Source organism: Musca autumnalis, unplaced genomic scaffold (genome assembly GCF_047663935.1).
Source record: "Musca autumnalis isolate F117 unplaced genomic scaffold, ASM4766393v1 scaffold_4, whole genome shotgun sequence".
In the NCBI taxonomy this organism is placed as follows: Eukaryota; Metazoa; Arthropoda; class Insecta; order Diptera; family Muscidae; genus Musca; species Musca autumnalis.
In genome coordinates, this window is record NW_027411977.1 from 222,852,054 (window position 1) to 222,870,092 (window position 18,039).

Sequence of the window (18,039 nt, forward strand, 5' to 3'; positions counted from 1 at the left end):
GAATATATTAATATTTATTTGAATTTTTCTTTCCATATTTTGAAAATTTATTTATTTTTTTTGACCTGTAGAGTGCATCTTACAGTCCGTGCACCCTACAATCGGTAAAAAATATTGAAAAAATAATTGAATTTTGCGATTTTTGGCATAATTTTTAATCTTTTTTGATTATTTCTTTTCGGAAATAATTATTTTGTGTATATTTCTATACATAAATCTACAAGCCGTGTATTTTTCGATACACAGTGAGAATATTTTTTCATTGTTTCCTACACTGAGGAAAAATTACTTACAGTTTATTAATTTTCGTTGATATTTTCGCCTGAACTGTAATAAAAAGTTCTTAAACTTGTTTGGTGTTGCTTTTGTTAGTATTCGCTAACAAATAAAATAAATTTTCTGAATTTTTGAAGTTTCCCTCTCAATTTTCGTTGAGATTCGTTCAATATCATTTGATTGGTGTTGAAATTCTTACCGCTTTTGATTTTTCAAATCGATTTTCTACCTTTTGCTTTCATTGATTATCATTTCTTGAACTTTTTTGTCGTTCAAATATGTCTCTCTCTCCACTCGATTGCTTCATCAGGGCATCTGATGCTATCGTACAATTTGAAACCTTCTTCAATTCTCTCCGAGATGAAGAATTGGATATTTATATACTAGAAGTTCAGTCTTCTGAGGCTAAATCGCTATGGGATAAAGTGAAAGAAACGTATGACCAATGCCTTGCTTCTATGCAGCTGTCGGGTGAGGTCCAAGAAAACCTTGAATCAGCCCAAAGCAAATACCTTGTTGCTTATAAGGCATATGTCAACGTCATCGCTACAGCAAATCGAAAATTAGATCAGTTTCGTTCATCGCAGAAGAATTCAAATTCTTCTTTAGCACAAAATGTGAATTCCCAGCCATCTTTGAATTCTGATCGTTTATCCCAAATCCATCCTCCATCGAACTTTAATACTAATTTTACTAGTACTCCTAGAAGAGATGCCATTCCTCCTGAAGATGCTTTATCTATGTCTGGTGTTTCACACCAAACGGGAAGGTCAGCTGAGGTTTCCGCCTCAAATGACCGTGTTATGCATAGTTTAAATCTTCCACCTTGCGACATTGATGTTTTTAGTGGTGATTTTCTGTCTTGGCCCACATTCAGGGATCTTTTTTCTGTTGTGTACATCGACAACAGCCGCCTTAGCGATATCGAGAAATTGTGTTATTTGCTCAAGAAAACTAGTGGTGAAGCAAAAGACATAGTTTCAAAGTTCCCGCTGACACACAAGAGTTTCGCTCTTGCGTGGTCAGCATTGAAGGAGACATATGACAATGTTCGAATTTTGGTTAACAACCAACTTAAATTGTTGTTTGACCTTCCGGTCCTGGATACTGAGTCCAGTGCGGGCCTGAAGAATCTTCAGCGCGCAATCAATGGATGCATTTCGGCAATGGCGATCTACGACGTTTCTACGAACGATTGGGATCCCATATTGGTCTTCTTGTGCATTCAAAGATTGCCTAAAACTACCGTCACCATGTGGGAACAGACGGTTAAAGACAAATCGGCATTGTCTGCTTGGAAGGATTTGGATCGTTTTCTTACGGAAAGGATTCAAACCCTTTCTTGTCTCCAGAATATTCGTGGCATAGATTCCTCTAAAAAAGTTGAAAAGAAGGTGCGAGCTCATTTTACAAAGACGGCTCCTTCTTCTTCTTCTCGTGCCCCTGCAGTAAAAACCTGTGTTCTTTGTCCTAAATTAGTACATCCTTTGCGTTTTTGTCCAGAATTTACTAAATTATCCATAGAAGGTCGTTTTTCTGTAATGAAGCGTTTCAATTGCTGCATTAATTGTCTGACGGTTGGTCATGAGGTTAGGAAATGTGTCAGTAAACATAATTGCGGTAAATGCAACAAGCGACACCACACACTTTTACACCGTGAGATGTCCAGTTCTGCAAGTTCCGTTCGTACAGCGACTTCGTCGCAATCATCTGGTACTTCAACCTCCACTCAAACTAACAATGTGAATCCAGATATCCCTTCGACTTCGTCAGGAATATCACACTCTGTCAATAGACAAGTGCACCATTCTGGGTACAGCTATGGTGAATCTAATTCATCAAGGCATCACCTATCCTGCTCGTGCCCTTATTGATCCAGCTTCTGAAGCGTCTTTCATTACTGAAAGTCTAAAACGTCGCCTTGGTATTTCTACTACGGCGACACAGGCAACAATTTCTGGCATTAATCAAAGTACGTCCACTACATCCCAAAAATTATGTTCGTTGTGTATAGGTTCACCAATTGATACGTCCATATTCTTGGAAATTGCAGCTTTAGTGATTCCCGCTATTTCTGGCAATTTACCATCCTTCTCAATTGGTGAGGACTTGATTTCCCGTTTGCCAAATATTCGTTTGGCTGATAGAAATTTCTTTGAATGTAGAACAGTTGATCTACTACTAGGCGCTGATTTATATCCCAGAATTCTTCTTCAGGGAATTCAATCCAACATCCTAGGTACACTAATGGCACAAAAAACTGTTTTTGGCTGGATCATTACTGGTCCAATTCCATCTTCCAATATTACGGTTTTAACAACCACAATAAATTATCCAGAAGATGATCTTAACAAGACTCTTCTTCGTTTTTGGGAATTGGAAGAACCTCCAAAGCGCGCTATTTTGTCTCCTTCGGACAAATTTTGCGAAGAAAATTTCAAGAGGACGACTCTTCGGGACTTAGATGGCAGATATATTGTCACACTTCCCATCATACCTGAATTCGCAGGTCAGCTAGGCCATTCTAGGACCAATTGTTTACGACAATTCTTCCGCAACGAGGCTTCCCTCCTAAGAAAACCACAAATTAAAGTCGTTTACGATGGGGTGGTCAGGGAATATCTAGAATTGGACCACATGAGACTTGTTCCAACTTCTTCAGCAGACTCTTCAGTATGCTACTTGCCTCATCATCCGGTCATTAATCCGGATAAGCCTACAACCAAATTGAGAGTGGTTTTCAACGCCTCAAATAAGACTTCTAATGGGAATAGTCTAAATGATATTCTTTATGTCGGTCCAATCCTTCAATTGGATTTAGTCCTACTCATTCTAAGATGGAGACTTTTCAAATTTGTGTTCAATTGTGACATAACACAAATGTACAGACAAATTCGAGTAGATCCTACTCAAACTCCTCTCCAAAGAATTTTATTTCGGGATTCTCCCCACAAACCGGTTCAAGACTTTGAACTTCAGACCGTAACATTCGGAGTAAATTGTGCTCCATATCTTGCCATTCGGACCTTACTTCAATTGGCCGATGAAACAGAGAATGAATTTCCGTTAGCTGCACATATCCTTCGGAAGTGCATGTACGTAGATGACGTCTTGACCGGTTATCACGATTTGGAGACAGCGGAAAAATCCAGAGACCAATTAATTGGTGCTCTTTCTTCCGCCAAATTCGAATTACGGAAATGGACAGCCAATGATCGCAGCATTTTAGAATCGCTTCCTTCGGAGCATCTTTACGACGCTAAGCTTCTTACTTTCGTGGAAGCTAGTAGTTCAAAACCGCTGGGTATTCGGTGGAATGCACAGCTGGACCAATTTTATTTCAGTGTAAACCCACTGGAACACGGGTCCAAATATACCAAACGGGAAGTTTTGTCAACCATCGCCAAATTATTCGATCCGGTAGGGTGGTTAGGACCTGTGATAGTTGTAGCAAAAATAATTATGCAACGTATTTGGCTCGATAACATTGGTTGGGATGATTCGCTTCCGTCTTCGACAGAACGCGAATGGGAAAAATTCGTCGAGTCATATCAGGGCGTTAATTCCATTTCCATTCCTCGTTGGGTCCAGTATTCTCCAACTTGTCAAGCAGAACTTCATGTCTTTTCTGATGCATCAGAAAAGGCATACGCGGGGGTAGCATATATTCGCATTGTTTCTTCTAATGGAGAAATTTTCACAAATTTGCTTTCATGCAAAACAAAAGTAGCTCCCTTGAAGTCTATTTCATTGGCTCGTTTAGAATTATGCGGTGCGGTATTAGCATCCGAACATCTGAAAGGCATTCTAAACGAGATTGATATTTCATTTCATAAAATTTATTGCTGGACTGACTCAACAATTGTTCTTTCGTGGCTTCAGAAAACTCCATCCACATGGACCACTTTCGTGGCGAATAGGGTTTGTCGTATTCAGGAGAATGTTGGGCAAAATAGGTGGTTCCACGTTCGGTCTGAGGACAATCCTGCAGACTTAGGCAGTCGGGGGCTTTCTCCTTCGGAGCTAGCCTCTTCACAACTTTGGTGGCATGGTCCACACTGGCTAGGTCTGGATAGTTCAAATTGGGACATCCAAAACGTTTCCGTTGACACGGAAGTCGAACTTCGTCCAATAAGAACGCATGTCACTTTCATCAAGGACTATGAAGATATCTTAAATCAGTTTTCTTCCCTTGATAAGGCACTCCGTGCCATCGCATGTGTTCTTAGATTCCTCTACAACACGCATCCTGCTCATAGAGGAAAATATCACTTTAAAGGGTCCACTCCTACCAATTCTGAGATTCAGGCAGTCAGGTTTCGTCTTGCTGTTTTAGCTCAAAAGGCATATTATCCAGAGGAATACTATGCGTTACTTCATAAAAAGCCACTTCATTCGAAAAGTTCTCTATTGTCGTTAAATCCATTTCTGGATCAAACAGGGGTAATGAGGTTAGATGGACGCCTAGCTCAATCAGCAACTCTTTCCACTTCTGAACGGCATCCTATTCTCTTACCCTATCATAGTAGATTCGCAAAACTTTTGGTGGAACAAATTCATATAGAGTCCTTGCACGGAGGAAATCAACTAATGCTTCGTACGCTTCGCTTGGAGTATTGGATTCCTCGTGCTACTTCTTTGGTTAGGGCGACAATAAGGCATTGTCGACTGTGCATCTTGGCAAAGAAACGCACTTGTACCCAAATCATGGCATCTCTTCCTCCGGAAAGAACGTCTATTTCTAGACCATTTTCTACAACAGGTATCGATTTCGCTGGTTCATTTGATATCAAATCCTTTTCAGGTAGAGGTTGTAAAATAACAAAAGGTTATGTTTGCGTCTTCGTTTGCTTTTCTACGAAAGCAATTCATTTGGAACCAGCGTCTGATTTATCCACCGCAGCCTTTTTGGCTGCTTTTAATAGGTTTATTTCGCGCCGTGGTTGTCCCAAGACTATCTTCTCGGACAATGGCACCAACGAAGTTGGTGCATCGAGAGAGTTAGAACGAGAATTTAAGCTTGCGTTAGATGAGATTCGTGCAAAGCTCCGTTCCAAGTTCCAATACCAGGAGCTTTCATGGAAATTTACCCTTGCCGGAGCTCCACATATGGGTGGACTCTGGGAAGCTGCTGTTAAAAGCTTCAAAATCCATTTTAGAAAAATCGCGAAAAATCTCAAATATACGTTTGAGGAGTTTTCAACAATTCTAACAAGAATTGAAGCTTGCTTAAATTCTCGTCCGCTTTGTCCAATGAATGATAGTCTGGAGGCTACGGTGGCCCTTACGCCTGGACACTTCCTGATCGGGTCTCCGATCCTTGCTCCTCCAGAGCCCATAATAAATGAATCTCCACTGGATATCGTGAACCGGTATCGAAAACTTAAAGCTCTTTCTCAACAATTCTGCCTTCGGTGGAAAGAAGAATATTTAAAGAGCCTCCACCATCGTTATAAGTGGAAATTTCCGCAACGCGATATTCAACTGGATGATTTGGTAGTCCTTCGACAAGAACATTTACCTCCTACCGCTTGGAAACTCGGTCGCGTCGTGAAAGTCTATCCGGGAGTCGACGGTCATGTTAGAGTCGCGGATGTGAAAACGGAAAGCGGTATCGTAAAACGACCCGTAGTTAAGCTGGTCATTCTGACCAACGACGATTAAATGTTCACCTCTCTTTATCGTGCCATCTCCATCTTTTCACAGACATGGAAAACTTGAGTTCGATGGCCGCTTCCCTTCCCTTTTACAAGGAGGACATCCCAATGTCGGATGAAGAGAGAGGTGTCGATGCCGATATGGTACCTTTGGGGTCTCAGGACTCCGATCTTGGCGGGGTCACAAGAGCTGCCACTCCTATTCGGGAGTCTGCACCGGCACTATCGACCACCACGACGTTGCCAGCCGAAGCTGCTTCTCCTCTACGGGAGAATTGCACAGCAGCGCTGGCTCCAAACCCGGGATCTGAATCCCAACCGGCAGGAGATACCCCTCAGGTGCTCCTCGCCGCAACTGTTAATACCGAGGTCCCAGACGCCGCTACTCCTCTACGGGAGATTGCACAGGCGAGTGCTGGGTCCAATACCTCAACCTGGACAATAGGTTCGACGTCTCCTCTACGGGAGATTGCACCCGTCGTTCCCGGTCTTCCCCCAACAGAAGTGGCTACCCAACCTCAAGGCAAACGCACAGTGGCAAGGTCAGTTCGACAACAAGGCCCCAAATGTGTTTTGTGCACGCAGAGGCATGTCATCCGGGCGTGTCCCAATTTTCTAAAAATGACTTGTGAGGAACGTATTCGATTTGTGGTTCAGGGGCATTTCTGCTCCAATTGCTTAGGCAGGTCTCATATCCGACGTGATTGTTTAAGTCGTCAGCGTTGTCAGAAGTGTAAAGGTGACCACCACACACTTCTTCATCCAACCAAAACCTCCGTTCCTCAAAGAAATGTCCGCCCTTCGGGTAAAAAAGACAATGCGTCTAATGCTCTCCATATGTCGCCTACAACCAAACCGACTCCGTCTGGGCAAAAGTCCTCTAAGAAACGTCAGTCCGCCCCGTCTGGTCCGGTTTGTCCATGTCTTCGACATCCGTCAGTCCGACTATACAGTCCATACAGCCCATTGTTACCCTGGGGCCAACAATGGTTGTAAAGCTCCTTCTTCCTGATTCTCAGGTATTAGTGCGAGCACTGTTGGACCCATGTGCTGGACATAGCCGTATATGCTCAACGCTGGCTAGAAAGCTTCAGCTCAATCCATTAAAAGTTGGACAGGATTTCTTCTGCCAACTAACCTTACAATCCTGCTATGATTCCACCCAACTTGTTCGCGTTTCGGCGAGAAGTATGTCCTTGGAGCATGTGGTCGCGCCTTCGCAGTCAGCTCCGGATTATGTAAAAGACCACTATGCTGGGATACAACTAGCAGATCCCGATTTCCATAAGTCCTCACACATCGGGCTTATTCTAGGTCCGGATGTGTACCCGAAGGTGATGAAATCACAGACTTATTCGAGTCCTGGGTTCCCTTGGGCCCAGCTCACTATTTTTGGTTGGGTGATAACTGGTCCTTGTCCACTGTAGGATCGCCAGAGAAGATCAGCCATCTTCTGAAACTTCGGTCAAGTTGTTTTTGGAGGCAGTCTTCTACTGTCTCAAAAATTGTTTTTTGAAAAAAAAGGAAAAAAATAAAATAATGAATAAATAAAAAATGCTCAAAATTGACGGTTCCGCCTTGTTATTTATTTATTTAATTGTAGTTTAATTTAGTAGAATTAAGAATATTTTGTTGTAACATGGCTAGATGTTTCAAGGGCGGCGGTAATGTTAAAGTTCAAATAAAATAAACTTCATAAAAATACATGCACTATCCACTTTCCGTAATTTGTCATAATACTTTTTTATCCAACTTTGAATTTTCGTTCAAAGTTGGTGATGACAAATTACAGCGAGTAAGATCTGTCAATTTACGCGGCTCTTGTGACATCTAAGCTCTCTCGTTACTTTTAATTGTCACTTGTTTTTCGGATTTTCGTCCATCAACAACATCAAAGCAACACCATTGTAAATACAAGGTAATCTGTATTAGTTCTTCGACTAATATATTAATAAAACCGCCAATTTTATTATAAAAAGAAATTACTGCTTTTTATTTGGTTTTTCTTTTCTTTTATTTACACTGCTCCGCAACATACTTTTTTCGGTAAATTAGTTCATGCCAATGGATTTTTTGGAAGGAGATTTTAAATATATATTTTAGTTTAAAAATTCTTGAAAAAATATTATACACGTTGGCACGAAAATAAAATTTATTAAAAAACAACAACAAAAAATTATTTAAAAAATATACGTAGTGTGAAGCTCCTTGAAAGAATACTTAAAATCATCAGGTCCATGAAAAATTAATAGAAAATTACTCCTTATAAAAATGTTCTTAAACAATTTTTTCCCAGGTTGGCTTGGAACCGAAAAATGTGGATCTTTTAAATGTTATTTCCAAGGTTCCCCACATGGTCGATTCGGACCATATTCTTGAAGCAGCTAATGTTAATCAAATAAGAACAATATCCAACTCGTACTGAAATCACCGCCACCCGAACAAATCAATTTTTTTTTTATAGTTTTGAAAGTGTTACAATGTGTTATAATTTCCTGAAATTACTCTCTTCAATATCTTCTATTGATGTATGGTTTTTGTCTGTACTTATACGCCTTGTGGTATTTCTTGTGGTAAGTATAACCCTTAAATGAAGATTTCAATTTTATATTATATCAATTATTCAGAGGTGCTTAAAGTGCTTATCAGGGGTTCAATTCTCTTTCTATGAAAATGTGAAATGAAATATTTTATAAGGAAAATAAATGTCAAATGAAAAAAATTATAAAGAAAATATTTTTCATTTTAAATTTTCATAGAATGTTTGTAGCAACTTATAAATTAAATTAAATATCAAATGAATTCAAAACAATTCCAAACATTTTCATTTTTCTTGAATAAATTTTTTTCAAAGATCTCTGGTGGCGTGCGGTTGCTGTCAACACTTATACGCCCCTTGGTATTTCTTTATTTAACAGTTTAGCTAGGAAGCGGTGACAGAGGAAACACTTTAGAAGGGGAATTCATTTTAAATCTATTTTTATCATTTCACTAGAGGTTAAATAGCTCATCAGGTGTATCAGAAGTGAAGATGAGCAAAGGTTGATTTAAAATTTACGGAACTTTTCAATGCAAACAGTTCAGATCACCAAAGGATTAACTAGAAAGCGATATAAGCAGAAATAAAAATTGCTTCATAGAATCAAAACTAACAAAATAATTAAATTCTTCAAACATTTTATTTCCACACATTTTTCCCTAAAAAATCGCTACAATTGCCTCAGATGACGTATGATTGTTGTCAGTACTTATACGCCTTATGGAACTTCCTTCTATAAGTGTTATTTTAACCAGAAAGTTCACCGGAAATTACTTTTCCTATATAAAAGTTCACCGAAGATGACTTTTCCTATACAAAAGTTCACCGGAGATGACTTTTCTTATACAAAAGTTCACCGGAGATGACTTTTCCTATACAAAAGTTCATCGGAGATGACTTTTCCTATACAAAAGTTCACCGGAGATGACTTTTCCTATACAAAATTCTCTGAAAATGACTTTTCCTATACAAAAGTTCCCCGGAGATGACTTTTCCTATACAAAAGTTCACCGGAGATGACTTTTCCTATACAAAAGTTCACCGGAGATGACTTTTCCTATACAAAAGTTCACCGGAGACCACTTTTCCTATAAAAAAGTTCACCGGAGATGACTTTTCCTATACAAAAGTTCATCGGAGATGACTTTTCCTATACAAAAGTTCCCCGGAGATGAATTCTCCTATACAAAAGTTCACCGGAGATGCCTTTTCCTATACAAAAGTTCATCGGAGATGACTTTTCCTATACAAAAGTTCACCGGAGATGACTTTTCCTATACAAAAGTTCACCGGAGACCACTTTTCCTATACAAAAGTTCACCGGAGATGACTTTTCCTATACAAAAGTTCACCGGAGATGACTTTTCCAATACAAAAGTTCACCGGAGATGATATTTCCTATACAAAAGTTCCCCGTAGATGATTCTTCCTATACAAAAGTTCACCGGAGACGACTTTTCCTATACAAGAGTTCACGGGAGGTGACTTTTCCTATACAAAAGTTCCCGGGAGATGAATTTTCCTATACAAAAGTTCACCGGAAATGACTTTTCCTATATAAAAGTTCACCGAAGATGACTTTTCCTATACAAAAGTTCACCGGAGATGACTTTTCTTATACAAAAGTTCACCGGAGATGACTTTTCCTATACAAAAATTCATCGGAGATGACTTTTCCTATACAAAAGTTCACCGGAGATGACTTTTCCTATACAAAATTCTCTGAAAATGACTTTTCCTATACAAAAGTTCCCCGGAGATGACTTTTCCTATACAAAAGTTCACCGGAGATGACTTTTCCTATACAAAAGTTCACCGGAGATGACTTTTCCAATACAAAAGTTCACCGGAGATGATATTTCCTATACAAAAGTTCCCCGTAGATGATTCTTCCTATACAAAAGTTCACCGGAGATGACTTTTCCTATACAAGAGTTCACGGGAGGTGACTTTTCCTATACAAAAGTTCCCGGGAGATGAATTTTCCTATACAAAAGTTCACCGGAAATGACTTTTCCTATATAAAAGTTCACCGAAGATGACTTTTCCTATACAAAAGTTCACCGGAGATGACTTTTCTTATACAAAAGTTCACCGGAGATGACTTTTCCTATACAAAAGTTCATCGGAGATGACTTTTCCTATACAAAAGTTCACCGGAGATGACTTTTCCTATACAAAATTCTCTGAAAGTGACTTTTCCTATACAAAAGTTCACCGGAGATGACTTTTCCTATACAAAAGTTCACCGGAGATGAGTTTTCCTATACAAAAGTTCACCGGAGATGACTTTTCCTATACAAAAGTTCACCGGAGACCACTTTTCCTATACAAAAGTTCACCGGAGATGACTTTTCCTATACAAAAGTTCATCGGAGATGACTTTTCCTATACAAAAGTTCCCCGGAGATGAATTCTCCTATACAAAAGTTCATCGGAGATGACTTTTCCTATACAAAAGTTCACCGGAGATGACTTTTCCTATACAAAAGTTCACCGGAGACCACTTTTCCTATACAAAAGTTCACCGGAGATGACTTTTCCTATACAAAAGTTCACCGGAGATGATATTTCCTATACAAAAGTTCCCCGTAGATGATTCTTCCTATACAAAAGTTCACCGGAGATGACTTTTCCTATACAAGAGTTCACGGGAGGTGACTTTTCCTATACAAAAGTTCCCGGGAGATGAATTTTCCTATACAAAAGTTCGCCGGAGATGACTTTTCCTATGCAAAATTCACCGGAGATGACTTCTCCTATACAAAAGTTCACCGGAGATGACTTTTCCTATACAAAAGTTCATCGGAGATGACTTTTCCTATACAAAAGTTCACCGGAGATGACTTTTCCTATACAAAAGTTCACCGGAGACCACTTTTCCTATACAAAAGTTCACCGGAGATGACTTTTCCTATAAAAAAGTTCATCGGAGATGACTTTTCCTATACAAAAGTTCCCCGGAGATGACTTTTCCTATACAAAAGTTCACCGGGGATGACTTTTCCTTTACAAAAGTTCATCGGAGATGACTTTTCCTATACAAAAGTTCACCGGAGATGATTTTTCCTATACAAAAGCTCAACGGAGTTGACTTTTCCTATACAAAAGTTCATCGGAGATGACTTTTCCTATACAAAAGTTCACCGGGGATGACTTTTCCTATACAAAAGTTCACCGGAGATGACTTTTCCTATACAAAAGTTCACCGGAGACCACTTTTCCTATACAAAAGTTCATCGGAGATGACTTTTCCTATACAAAAGTTCACCGGAGATGACTTTTCCTATATAAAATTCACCGGAAATGACTTCTCCTATACAAAAGTTCCCCGGAGATGACTTTTCCTATTCACAAGTTCACCGGATATGACTTTTCCTATACAAAAGTTAATCGGAGATGACTGTTCCTATACAAAAGTTCACCGGAGATGATTTTTCCTATACAAAAGTTCAACGGAGTTGACTTTTCCTATACAAAAGTTCAACGGAGTTGACTTTTCCTATACAAAAGTTCATCGGAGATGACTTTTCCTATACAAAAGTTCACCGGAGATGATTTTTCCTATACAAAAGTTCACCGGGGATGACTTTTCCTATACAAAAGTTCATCGGAGATGACTTTTCCTATACAAAAGTTCACCGGAGATGACTTTTCCTATACAAAAGTTCATCGGAGATGACTTTTCCTATACAAAAGTTCACCGGAGATGAATTTTCCTATACAGAAGTTCACCGGAGACAACTTTTCCTATACAAAAGGTCATCGGAGATGACTTTTCCTATACAAAAGTTCACCGGAGATGACTTTTCCTATACAAAAGTTCACCGGAGATGACTTTTCCTATACAAAAGTTCATCGGAGATGACTTTTCCTATACAAAAGTTCACCGGAGATGACTTTTCCTATACAAAAGTTCATCGGAGATGACTTTTCCTATACAAAAGTTCACCGGAGATGACTTTTCCTATACAAAAGTTCACCGGAGATGACTTTTGCTACACAAAAGTTCACCAGAGATGACTTTTCCTATACAAAATTCACCGGAGATGACTTTTCCTATACAAAAGTTCACCGGAGATGAATTTTGCTACACAAAAGTTCACCAGAGATGATTTTTCCTATACAAAAGTTCACCGGAGATGATGTTTCCTATACATAAGTTCAGCGGAGATGACTTTTCCTATACAAGAGTTCACGGGAGATGACTTTTCCTATACAAAAGTTCATCGGAGATGACTTTTCCTATACAAAAGTTCACCGGAGATGAATTTTCCTATACAGAAGTTCACCGGAGACAACTTTTCCTATACAAAAGGTCATCGGAGATGACTTTTCCTATACAAAAGTTCACCGGAGATGACTTTTCCTATACAAAAGTTCATCGGAGATGACTTTTCCTATACAAAAGTTCATCGGAGATGATTTTTCCTATACAAAATTCACCGGAGATGACTTTTCCTATACAAAAGTTCACCGGAGATGATTTTTCCTATACAAAAGTTCACCGGGGATGACTTTTCCTATACAAAAGTTCATCGGAGATGACTTTTCCTATACAAAAGTTCACCGGAGATGAATTTTCCTATACAGAAGTTCACCGGAGACAACTTTTCCTATACAAAAGGTCATCGGAGATGACTTTTCCTATACAAAAGTTCACCGGAGATGACTTTTCCTATACAAAAGTTCATCGGAGATGACTTTTCCTATACAAAAGTTCACCGGAGATGACTTTTCCTATACAAAAGTTCATCGGAGATGACTTTTCCTATACAAAAGTTCACCGGAGATGACTTTTCCTATACAAAAGTTCACCGGAGATGACTTTTGCTACACAAAAGTTCACCAGAGATGACTTTTCCAATACAAAAGTTCACCGGGCATGAATTTCCCAATACAAAAGTTCGCCGGAGATGACTTTTCCTATACAAAAGTTCAGCGGAGATGACTTTTCCTATACAAGAGTTCACGGGAGATGACTTTTCCTATACAAAAGTTCACCGGAGATGACTTTTCTAATACAAAAGTTCAGCGGAGATGACTTTTCCTATACAAAAGTTCACCGGAGATGACTTTTCCTATACAAAAGTTCACCGGAGATGACTTTTCCTATACAAAAGTTCATCGGAGATTACTTTTCCTATACAAAAGTTCACCGGAGATTACTTTTCCTATACAAGAGTTCACGGGAGATGACTTTTCCTATACAAAAGTTCAACGGAGATGACTTTTCCTATACAAAAGTTCACCGGGCATGAATTTCCCAATACAAAAGTTCGCCGGAGATGACTTTTCCTATACAAAAGTTCAGCGGAGATGACTTTTCCTATACAAGAGTTCACGGGAGATGACTTTTCCTATACAAAAGTTCACCGGAGATGACTTTTCTAATACAAAAGTTCAGCGGAGATGACTTTTCCTATACAAAAGTTCACCGGAGATGACTTTTCCTATACAAAAGTTCACCGGAGATGACTTTTCCTATACAAAAGTTCATCGGAGATTACTTTTCCTATACAAAAGTTCACCGGAGATTACTTTTCCTATACAAGAGTTCACGGGAGATGACTTTTCCTATACAAAAGTTCAACGGAGATGACTTTTCCTATACAAAAGTTCACTTACAAGACGATTGAAGTATGTATTTAATTAGTACTATAATTTCACTGGTGGTGGTGCACTGCTCTCAAGGTGATTCACATATTCCATTTTGCGACACATTTTTAAAGCAGAAACTTTATATCTATAAACATTTCACTAGACGGTCTTAATCCCTGATTATTTGTTTTAAGATTTTTAATTAATAATTTATTAGGGAATATGCCGGACAACATTTATGATTTGCAATTGGTACGTCCTTAAAATGTTCAAATAGTCATCCATGTACCCGAGTAACGTATACTTCCTGCCACTACGTATACGCTCGAATAGACGTGTTTATAATTGAAAGAAATTTATTTGTAATTGAAATACATTATTGCTGGGGGAAAGACTAACATACTTACATATATTCTTAATATGCCGTTACATTTTATTCCCAATTTACAAGTCAATGATTCATATCGGCGTTCAATGACCTCCAGCAATTGTACAGCGAACTCAGACGTGATGTGTTGTAACTGCCTTATTGAATATTTGTCCGCATATTAAAAAAAAGAATAAAGAATATGACTATAATCAATAATAGCCACATATCACGTATTATTGTTCTCATACAGAAAAAAATTATTTTTTGAAAGAGGATCTACCGAACATCCTTAAACATTCCAAACAGCAGTATTTCATTTACTTTACTCTAACGCTGTAGTCTTTATATTTGATCACAACGGCGTCAGTGCAAACAGAAGCTGTTCTGTTCTTTTATTTTTTGTTAGCATGTAGAAATTCCGACAATTTCCAAACATCAGATCCGAGTTGAATTCAATAAAACACAAACAACAGATACGTGATTACACGTCATTTCTTGTGCGTGTGTGTACTTTTGAAAAAAAAAAACGTGCACAATTGTGTTGCGCGTGAGACTAACTCAATTTTATTGACAATTAAAATATGTTTGCAATAAAGAATTTTATTGAAAGCCATAAAATGCAAGGAAGATGGGAATGAATTGAAGAGACAATGGGTACAAATATGTAATTTCAAATCTTAAGTCCTTTATAATACTTCTAAATATTTTTTATTTCCCTTGAATAAAGTTTGTCATATGTTTCGGGTGGCGTATGATTATTGTCAGTACGTATACGCTTCGTGGTAAATTTTTTAAGTAATTCATTCAAGGACCAGGACTTTAAGGTATTTTTACCTTATTTATCTTAAACTAATCTTTTCCGTTGTCTCTGGTGACGTATGATTGCTGTCAGTACTTATACGCCCTATGTAATTTCCTTTTTTTTATTGTATATTTTAACAGGCAAAAAAAGTGGAAAAATTTAAAACCACAAGGATAATTCAATTACAAATTAGCTCTACTTTCCACTGACTATACTCTTGCTTTTAAAGACCTTGAGTAAATTTAATGCTCTTTCATATTTTCTACATTTCTTGCTTTTCGTTTGCCATAACCAGAAGCACATTTTTATTTATTGGGGTTTTCCTTAATGCCTTTAATTAAAAGTGCAGAAACTTTGTTCTTCCTCATAAGTAACTCGTGACATTCGAAAGTGTTGTCCAAGCAAGAAGCTGGCCGAGATTGCCTACCATCAACCTACTGGCGATGAGTTAAAAGCACCAATTAAAAAAAGTTAAAATGTTTTAAGTAAAGGCTATAAAACTGTTATTCAAAGTGGCTACTTGTGGTGTGTTAATGTAAATATTGATAATTAAATTCAAGTGTTTAATATTTTATGGTAAAATTGCTACTTTGAAAAGCAAGTGGGTGCTTTGCTAATGAATACAAGTAGACATAAATAACTTTAAAACAATGGAAATCATTTAAAGTTTAGTAGATCGTATAAATGTCGACATCACTCATGCGACACCAAGGAAAAACAAAAAATAAGAAGTAAGAAAATAATTTAATAATTTCCAGCCCAAAAAACGTGGATTTTTTAAATAAAATTTCTAAGCAACTTCCAGGCCACAAAACGTGGATTTTTTAAATAAATTTTCAGAGCAACTTGAAGCCAACAAAACGTGGATTTTTTAAATAAATTTTCAGAGCAACTTGAAGCCAACAAAACGTGGATTTTTTAAATAAATTTTCAGAGCAACTTGAAGCCAACAAAACGAGATTTTTTTTAAATAAATTTTCTAAGCAACTTCCAGCCCACAAAACGTGGATTTTTTAAATAAATTTTCTAAGCAACTTCCAGCCCACAAAACGTGGATTTTTTAAATAAATTTTCTAAGCAACTTCCAGCCCACAAAACGTGGATTTTTTAAATAAATTTTCTAAGCAACTTCCAGCCCACAAAACGTGGATTTTTTAAATAAATTTTCAGAGCAACTTGCAACCAACAAAACGTGGATTTTTTAAATAAATTTCCAGAGCAACTTCCAGCCCACAAAACGTGGATTTTTTAAATAAATTTTCAGAGCAACTTCCAGCCCACAAAACGTGGATTTTTTAAATAAATTTTCTAAGCAACTTCCAGCCCACAAAACGTGGATTTTTTAAATAAATTTTCGAAGCAACTTCCAGGCCACAAAACGTGGATTTTTTAAATAAATTTTCTAAGCAACTTCCAGGCCACAAAACGTGGATTTTTTAAATAAATTTTCTGAGCAACTTCCAGGCCACAAAACGTGGATTTTTTAAATAAATTTTCTGAGCAACTTCCAGGCCACAAAACGTGGATTTTTTAAATAAATTTTCTAAGCAACTTCTAGGCCACAAAACGTGGATTTTTTAAATAAATTTTCTAAGCAACTTCTAGGCCACAAAACGTGGATTTTTTAAATAAATTTTCTAAGCAACTTCTAGGCCACAAAACGTGGATTTTTTAAATAAATTTTCTAAGCAACTTCTAGGCCACAAAACGTGGATTTTTTAAATAAATTTTCTAAGCAACTTCCCGGCCACAAAACGTGGATTTTTTAAATAAATTTTCTAAGCAACTTCTAGGCCACAAAACGTGGATTTTTTAAATAAATTTTCTAAGCAACTTCTAGGCCACAAAACGTGGATTTTTTAAATAAATTTTCTAAGCTACTTCTAGGCCACAAAACGTGGATTTTTTAAATAAATTTTCTAAGCTACTTCTAGGCCACAAAACGTGGATTTTTTAAATAAATTTTCTAAGCAACTTCTAGGCCACAAAACGTGGATTTTTTAAATAAATTTTCTAAGCAACTTCTAGGCCACAAAACGTGGATTTTTTAAATAAATTTTCTAAGCAACTTCTAGGCCACAAAACGTGGATTTTTTAAATAAATTTTCTAAGCAACTTCTAGGCCACAAAACGTGGATTTTTTAAATAAATTTTCTAAGCTACTTCTAGGCCACAAAACGTGGATTTTTTAAATAAATTTTCTAAGCAACTTCTAGGCCACAAAACGTGGATTTTTTAAATAAATTTTCTAAGCAACTTCTAGGCCACAAAACGTGGATTTTTTAAATAAATTTTCTAAGCTACTTCTAGGCCACAAAACGTGGATTTTTTAAATAAATTTTCTAAGCAACTTCTAGGCCACAAAACGTGGATTTTTTAAATAAATTTTCAGAGCAACTTGCAACCCACAAAACGTGGATTTTTTAAATAAATTTTCTAAGCAACTTCTAGGCCACAAAACGTGGATTTTTTAAATAAATTTTCTAAGCAACTTCCAGCCCACAAAACTTGGATTTTTTAAATAAATTTTCTAAGCAACTTCCAGTCCACAAAACGTGGATTTTTTTAAATAAATTTTCTAAGCAACTTCTAGGCCACAAAACGTGGATTTTTTAAATAAATTTTCAGAGCAACTTCCAGCCCACAAAACGTGGATTTTTTAAATAAATTTTCAGAGCAACTTCCAGCCCACAAAACGTGGATTTTTTAAATAAATTTTCAGAGCAACTTCCAGCCCACAAAACGTGGATTTTTTAAATAAATTTTTAGAGCAACTTCCAGCCCACAAAACGTG